Source organism: Orbicella franksi, chromosome 2 (genome assembly GCF_964199315.1).
Source record: "Orbicella franksi chromosome 2, jaOrbFran1.1, whole genome shotgun sequence".
Taxonomy (NCBI): Eukaryota; Metazoa; Cnidaria; class Anthozoa; order Scleractinia; family Merulinidae; genus Orbicella; species Orbicella franksi.
Genome location: NC_138146.1, coordinates 35,935,015 through 35,944,144, shown reverse-complemented (window position 1 = coordinate 35,944,144; position 9,130 = coordinate 35,935,015).

Genomic DNA, 9,130 nt, shown 5'->3' with positions numbered 1-9,130 from the left:
TACTACTGATATGAGAAATATTTTTTAAACGTCGATAATTTTGTGACAAGGAGAGCAGTTCATTAAACTGATCGCTCAAAGGTGCGAATGGCCTGGTGCGAAGTCATGTTAAATACGCGTATGAATTAATTCAATAGGAGACACCAACGCTCAATCGTTTATGCTCATTTTTTTAAAATATTCGATAAGATATTCCGAACTTTGTACTTTGTATTAAGTTGTAATTGTATAACAAAAAAATCAACGTTTTAAAGAAATATCGAGTAGTTTTTAGGTATGTAAAGTTCGATAAGAACGAAAAACAGAACTGTTGCTTTCAGGCTGAAACTCGTGACTGAATACATGGAAGTGAGCAAAACGTAATCATAGATTGACGACATTATCTATAGTAAACACTATGAAAAAATACCTCTCTTGCTGTTCACAAACGCGACTGTTTAAGTGAAGTGCACTCATCAGATTTATATTTGTTTCAAGTGAATGATTAAAATGTGAAACAACGCGTAAATTATAAACAGTTTTGAAAAAAAGCGGTGGGTTTACACAGGGAATTCTTAATAAGAACGTTAATTATGATGTTTTGTGATAATTTACTCAAAGGAGGTTGACTCGGTGTTAATGTGAAAAGTTTGGCCCTTGTGATCGGTTCAGTACTCAGTCGCAAGTCGAAATTTGAACGATATAGGAAAATATGACTAAAGTCCCTGTTCAAAATATATAACCACATCTTTAATTTGTATCTACATTGCATGATTTCCGAAAGACGATGTTTCAACAGCAGACATTTAGAAACGCTATTTTGATCCTTTTGTTAAATCCCTCATTAGCAGGTACCCGGCAAATCCATCCGTTCAATCATTTCATTTTCTGTTTTCAAGGTGTTTCAACAAAACACTTCATCTTTGGCACGGAAATTTATGGCAGAAGCGTGGCGAGAATGCTGGGCTCTTTTGACGCTTAATTTCAAAGATCTTTACGCTGTTGTCCTCTTTTGAAGAACGTTTCAAAGGCAGAAGTTCATCAATCTGGTATTTCAGGTATTGCTTGATTCAATACAACTTCTGACTGAAGGTTGAGCCACTTTCAATTTAGTTAAGACGATTTTGGAAATCACTTTTAAGCCAAGTGTATAGCAAGTATGGGCCATCAAATTGCTATCCAGACGGACACTTGCTTGAACCAAACGTTCAAGATGTATTCAAAAGGCCTGGATAAACGTTATGCTCATTTAAGTATTAACTGCGTGCACCCCGACTGACAGACTAAGACTTAATTAAGTTCACCATTTGGTTGGCACCAACTAAGAAATCATAGGTAAAATTGATTTTTTAAAGAACTGAATTCTCTTGACAGTTACAATATTGTCAGCCAAGATTGTCTCGCATTCAAGTCTGCGTAATAAACCGCAATCAAAATGTAAGAGAATTTCGCCGACAGGTAGAAAAGAGGAGTTCTTGTTAAAGTGCCGATCTTGTGCGGTGGAGGCATGGTGTGAAAATTTACATCAAATTAAGAATGTCAGTTTCAAAGTTACTCCGATCCAACAAATAAGCGAATTGGTAGAATTGTTAGACCTAGCAACGTCTCATTTAATATAAATAACAGCTTAACACTTTTCAGCTGTGGCAGACGAAATTAAAAATCTTAGAATTACAGTGGATTCTTTCATCTTTTTTTCAAATCCTGCTCTATACCAGGGTATAGAATACCAGTTTATATTTAGCTCTTAGTAACCGAGCAGGAGGTCTGTATGGGAGAATCTTGACCGAGGTCGGGAGTACAGACCGAGGTCAAGATTCTCACATACAGACCGACTAAGCTCAGTTAATAAGATTTTTATTATATGGCAAACAAGAAAAAATTAATTCGTTTAATGTAACTGGTTTGTACTGCCTGACATTTTGCTTGCAAACGGCGATGAGCTGAACGTAATTCTGCCAAAGTTTGCTCGTCCTCTTTACTTTTTTTCCTCATCAGGCTTGGGACTTCCATAATATAAATATTTTCTGGAACTAATATTTTGGAAGAAAATAGTCAATATTTTTGTATTTAGTTTGCAACTTTTTCACGGCAAAATGTAATCGGTCGAGATGCCGGTCTAGATGGGAAAATCTAGACCGCGGTCAATATCGATTTCAGCCAATCAAATTCGTGAATTCGGTAGTTCCCAGTCCTTGTGAGACACAGCCATATAATGATAAAAAATATTTCTCGTGGTCTACTGCAAATAAAGGAATATGATTGGCTCTCCCGTCGCTGACTATTTGTTAATCGATCACGCGCGTAGTCCTATAATGGTCAAATTTTTCGTTATTGTAGCCAAAAAAAACCTTTCTATACAAGGAGAAGCTGTATAATTGTTAAGCGGTTTCTAGCAAACCATTGTCGACCTCCTAAAAGTTTGCATTTTATCCTATGAAAGCATAGAACTGCTTATTCGTGCGTCTGTTGTGCAGACGAAAAAGAAGGCCGGCGTATCGTTAGATGTACTCAAAACCTCTTGATGAAATTTTTCCTGACAGACTATGTATTTCTTGTATAAAAGGAGTCACATGTAAGCGTTTGAATGGCATGCAGTATATAAATTAAAGAGACAGTGTTCTTGTGGTGGCATGCAATGAACCGCTGTGTTGCTGCAAGAGTTCGGACATCATAGAAAATCTTTATGATATAAATTGATTAGATAAAGAAAGACGGAGTAAGGAATTAACCTTCATTCCATTGACGACTCGGCGTCTGTAGGATGTCCACATAGTTAAGGTTTATACAATTGTCTAAATTTGATGTAATAAATGCTGCACCCGTTGCTCCGTCTCCATATCCGCCTGGACTGAAGACGCGTCGTATTATTTTGTTAGGCGCGGCCCGAAGATTTGAAAACTGTCGTGATATTGGGCATCCAGAGAGAAAATTGGGAATTTGTGGTCCTCATCATTGACGGTTAGGACTGACTGAGTATTTAGGAAAAAGGAGAAATAGATAAAGAAATCATTAGAAAAATAGTAACAAAATGCACGCGCACAGCAAAACTAAAACCTACCGTGCCAAATATCGGCTTTGTTTAGTTCGGATTTTGAAAGACAAGTGCAATCTTTTACCGGAAGATATTGATTTGCCATTTTCATTTGGAATAGAATGTACACAATTTGCTGCGAGGTACCTGAAGATCATGTTTTTTGGTGCTGAATTTTATTTGAAATTTGAAACAACGTTAGCGTAAAGTTGTAACAGTGTGTTCTTTGTTATCGCGCATGCCTTTCAGCATAGACCGTTCCGAAGCGGCAAAGTGCCTAGCGATCAAATGTCAGTGACCAACTTTAGTATAAATCGCTGATTCTGCCAAGAGGTTAATAATACGATCTCCTGGAAAACTGAACACGATGTCAAGCAGATATCAAGAATAAATAAAATGGCGTCACCTGCGTGATGCTGTGTCTATGCACTTCCAAACTTTGAACACGAACATTGAAAAACATGGGCGACTACTAGTAAGAAGAAGTCTAATTTCAGCTTCAAAAATAAAAGGAATAAATTGGATATTTCCAATACAGAAATAACTCTTCCTTCTACTTTTTTCACACTTGCAACAAACTGAGACAATTATTTTTAAGAACATCGGAAGCAGAGCCGAACACGTAGCTCATACCTTTAGTAAAACGCATTTCGCCGGGTTATTAGGGATGATTTTTTCTTTTCTTTTCTTTTTTTTTTTTCACCTAAATAAATTACGTAAAACTGGTCAAATCGACATTACGTTTTCATTCTGTACTTAAGTTAATTCATCTCTAGCCTAGACCCCATGTTGGGTTTATATTGATCTATTGCACGTTTCAGCTCAAGCTGTTGTCTTTTTCATAACAAGTCCAGCTTTGATAACCAGCTGTCAAGGAAGACTTTTCGGTATAAAGTGTAAATTTTGATAACTTTAAAGATAATTACTTATATTGTAAACTTACCAAAAGTGTAGATCGATCCTTTTTTTTCTTTCCAACACATGGTCAAACAGTTGTTAACACTGAGGCAAAGAATCCGAACGTAATGTTTGCATAAATTTGTTTTTCGACTGGGTGAGATTGAAAAAACTGATATCTAACAAATTATAATTATGCAAGTCATTGCAAGCATATATATCTTGCTTCATTATTGGATAATTAATGGACATACTTTCACACTTACTCTTCGAGGCGGAACAAAAAACCTTCGTGACGCGAAAAATAACAACAGCATCAAATTGAGTCATGTAACGTGCTAAAAGATTTCAAGGTGTTGCCTTAACAGCGACTCAAGGTAAGCCTAAAAATACAATATATATCAAATCAATTCCAAACACTTAACAAACCATCGATTCGACAAAACAAGCTAAACGCTTTTCTGAACAGGGCAAACCTAAAGCCTTTCATACCGAGAAATTTAATATCGTGTTTTTTCAGTTTGATGCCTCTCGAGTCTTCCTTGTTTTCTTTGTTGATTTACACCAGTGTCATTGAAGAGTATTGTTCGACGAAAGAGTACATTTTGGCACGTCCTGGCACTTTACTTAATCGATTCAGCTACGGATTATAAGACCATTACAACTGCAAAAACACTGGGCTGTCGATTCATGAACACTTGAATATCAACACCATATGCCATTGACATTATTATTTTCAATAGAGCTGTCACTAATTCACCATACCGAGAGCATTTCACACGGGACTTTATATTGTTTTGCACAGTGATAGTATGTTATTAATTATTACTTGAGACAGAGCCACAAACTTCCATTAGGAGTTTCGCGTAAATGGCAGATAAATCACGCAGTTAGGATTGGAAGGTACCCGTTGTCTCTCTTAAATATCAGGATTACAGGTAAAACTGTACTGTAAGTATAAACTCAAACAGTCAAACCTAAAAGATGAACGTAAAGTACATTCTATTTAATGATCTTATCTCCCCGGAAAATGATTGGCCAACTTGTAATGTATGAAATATGTGTAACGATACAAACTGACGTATCATTTATTTATACCATAACACTGGTCAAATGACTCACAGTTTACTAATAGCAAGAGATCGGAAAGTTTAGGATGCTTTTTTTTCTTCCGTTAGCTGTATTATCTGACATTTCAAACCTCAAAGTGTCTTGCCTTGAGATTGCGAGACGTGCTGTAAAACCTACCAATTAAAGTGCCTTTTGGCATAATCGTTCGATGGAAGCATTAATTTTAATTGTGGTAAATTCGCGGGGTTTTGGAATTCATTCTTGCATTGATTATTGGAAAACAGATATTTTTTTACCCAAAAGCTTCCACTGTGTATTTTCCGGTTATTTAATTGGATAAGATAGTTACTGTTCGCGGAATTTAAAGCAAGGGAAAAGATGTCTATTAATCAGGCACGCTTAAGTTAGCCAGATATCGGTATTTTGTGGTATAACTGAACAGATATGTTTAGTGATATCTTCCCCGAAGTCTGACAACAAACCTTTGGAAGTACGACTTGGCCTTACCGGACTTATGGCACGAAACTTGACAGTTGAGAAATGACAGAAGTTTGAATTTGGTTCATATTTAGCGAAACGACAGGACATCTCTGTCCCTTATTTCCAAAACACTCATGCTGAACTTAATTTGATTTGTGAGTTTACAAAACGAAAGAGACACGATTTTGCTGAATTTCAGCAGTTCTGACACGTTATTGCATCATATCGCCAAAACACACAAAAAAATACACTACCAGCTATAATTACAAGATTTCATTTGAAAGTGCAACATTGTTAACGACGTCTTCATACGGAAGAGCAAAGAGCTAATAAATGTGAAAGTTGTTCTGTCAGTGTGCTCTGCCTGAGCTGGGCACACGTCATTTAGATCGAAAGGGTTGTGTAGCTAGGTTTGCTGATAAAGAAGACCCCAGAAATGTAATTTATTAATTATTTGAGGCTTATTTCTTGTTTTTACCTTAAGAAAGGTTGACTTAGTACAAAAAACAGATGTCAGCAGGGTTTCGAATATTTTTAGCTTCTGGCTGCGCTAATAACTTTTTTGACGTCAAACATGAAATGAATTTCACGTGCAGAGGTAATGCTGTTGATCCTCTGATGTTTAACCAATACAACAAAGAGAAACATTAGTTTACCGTGTTAAGAAAATACTCCTCCAATTTTATTTTAGTTCGCTAGCGTAGAATGTGAAACATTTTTGTTGTGACGTTCCACGTTCTGGAACATGCAATGAACATTTGTTTTGTAAAACCTGCCTAACTGCTTGTAAAGGGTGAGTCTGCTACAAATAATGTCTTGTTTCTATGTTGTCACTCCATTGACTTTATAGGAGAAATCACAACGAAAACAGTATTTGCTGTTTGAAATTATCCCAAATATACATTTATTGTTTTTCTGGACGGTCCTTCCCTATGAGGATGACAATGATACTAACTTATCAAAACAGACATGGGGGAATTTTTGCATTTCAAAAGTAACCCTAAAATGTTGATTTTAAAAGATAAACGTTGAGCGAAAGCTGCTGATCTGATTCGCCTTGATTCCTCTATGATTTCGTTGCTTTCCAACCTTCCTTTTTCTTCACTTTTTTCCTCAACATAATTAACTCCGTACATTGACATACTCGAACTGCTATAGATTCGTATTTAAGAATTCAAAATTCTAAATATGGGGTTCAGAGCCAACTTAAATAAAAAATTTAAGGTGGCTCTGAACCCTTCGTCAAACGTTGCGTCATATCCTGCTAATCGAAAATCAAAAAAAAAAAGAAATGGGGGGGGGGGCGGTCATTAAGGATTATTTCAGTAGGTCATACCAATGCTATGGTAACCTATTGTGGCACCACAATTATAACAATGTGTTAACCAATGATTGAGCAGTTTTCTAGGTATCATGATTGTAGCATTAACTGGACTGGTCATAACGACCCATCAAAAGTCTTGGAAAGTTCTGGAAACTGCTTTGAGCCACCTTAAACAGGGACGTACGCTTTAAAGTTCCATTCCAGATTTGACTGCGATTTGCCGTAAAACAATAAAAAGTAACCGGAAGTGTACAACGAAGGAACTCGATTCAGCACTAGGCATGAACCGAAAGTCTCATATTTTCGTTCTTTTAATCAGAATTTCTCAGGCTCGTCCATCTGTGTTAAATGATCTGTGACGCAACTGAAACAAACACCAGACACAACATTTCTATATTTTTCGATCGTAGTGATGTCCTTTTTTGAATGCTTCTTATTAAGTGGTAAGCTTTTGTTAAAACTAGACGCTCTAATTGAACTTTATAAGTATATATTGAACACAATAAAAATAACTAAAAGAATCATCAGTATATTTAACAAAAGAGTCAAGCTTAGTTATTTACTATTCAAGTCTTTTCGTTGAGTAGCCTCTTATCAAAATGTGCCATTTGCATGTTGTTTACCTCGACTTCGAGGTTCTGTTCACGAAAACTCTTGACTTGTTCAACATCTGAGGTGTTTACCTCAGTCTCGTAGTTTGTTGTTAAGAAATCAAAAGTTTTGTCAATATGTTCGTAGTTTGAACTCATAGGTGGCTCATTTGTTAGGGTCAGGATGCACTTTGCTAATTTGGCTAGCTTTGTATATGTGCGATGAGCGTATAAGGCGTGATTCTTTTCCAAAGTTTTCTGTCAGTTACGTTGCCATTAAAAGTCACTTTTCTTGGCGCTAGTTTTACTTTCGTCCAAAATTCATACTGGAGCCTATATACAATCGGCCGATTTTCCTCACTTGTAATTTTGCTCTTTTGAGATAAAAGAGAGTAAAAGCAGACAGGGTCAAAGTCTGCCTCAAATTCTTTTCATTCTCCGGTGCAATCATTAAAAAAACGGTCACCAGTACTTACAAAATTATTTTACCGGCGAGTCCTAAACAAATGGTAAATTTTTCACCATTTTACTATTAATTAGATAGGCATTTTTGATTAAAGTTTATTAGAACTTTATCTCGGTTTCAAGCAATGTTTGTTGTTCTCCAAGAAAATGCTGCGAAGCTTTTGTTTATATCTTAATCTTGTAGTTCCTAAATCGATGGAAAACCAATCGCTTTTCCGTGACTTCTGTTTTAGCTCATGAAAAACACGCAGAAAAAATTACTGTTAGCCTTTTACTCTCGAAATCGCTTGGCTGAAAATATTCATATTTACATTTTCAGGTTACAAAATAATATGAAACGCGACTTACATTATCAAAAAGAATTTGTTTCAATCTTTTCTTTCTTCCATTTGCTCTGGGAGTAACTCTGACGGACACTGATTCAGACTTCGTTGAATTCCATATACATTTAGACGAGCGTAAAGAGGAAGTTTAGACTAGTTTCTCAGATTTCCTTTGCTATCTTGCTAAATTAGATACTCGATTAATGAGTTATCTTTCGATCACAAACACAAAAATATTTTCCATTTAGATATGAAATTTGCATTTCACTTCCAGTTTTTCAACATAGTTTGAAAGAAAGCAATCTATGGACTGCACTGAGAAACACCTATGCTCGGACAAATTAATAATAAATGAAAAAAAACTTATGAAATTCTCAAAATGTAAACAAAAATGTCTAGATATCTCGAGTATAGCAAATCAACTGAACACCACACCAAAGTCTAAACAGGTGCACATGACTCAACACAGTCGAAAATTGGAGTTTCATCTGACTCAGGTGTTCCTTTGAAGAACAAAATAGGTTCATTTAGTGGCAAAAGAAAAAACATCTTATTTTATTTCAAGAGTTTCTTATCCCCTTCTTCTCTCTACCGGCAGGTGATCTTAGCTCGTTTGAATATCTCAGCTTCATTCCAAATTTAATTGGCTTGCGATCTGTGTTTTGGTAACTTTTGGCAATTGAACACTCAGTTTTTCGTTACAAATAATTTGGTCAGGTAAAACGGGACTCTAGTATTATTAATAATATGGTTATGCAGAGAATTCGCTATTTTAGTTTTGGTCGCAAAAACGTTTGAAAAGTTATCGGAGTGCTAGATATTTACTGACTTCATGAACTTTATGATACTAAAAATGACTTTTGAGTTATTTCGTCCATAAACTAGTTTTTTTTTCACCTTGCATGGTCTCACCTAGTTACAGGTAGGAAATGGTTTCTGTAGATGTGCTTGCGTTTCAATATCAATT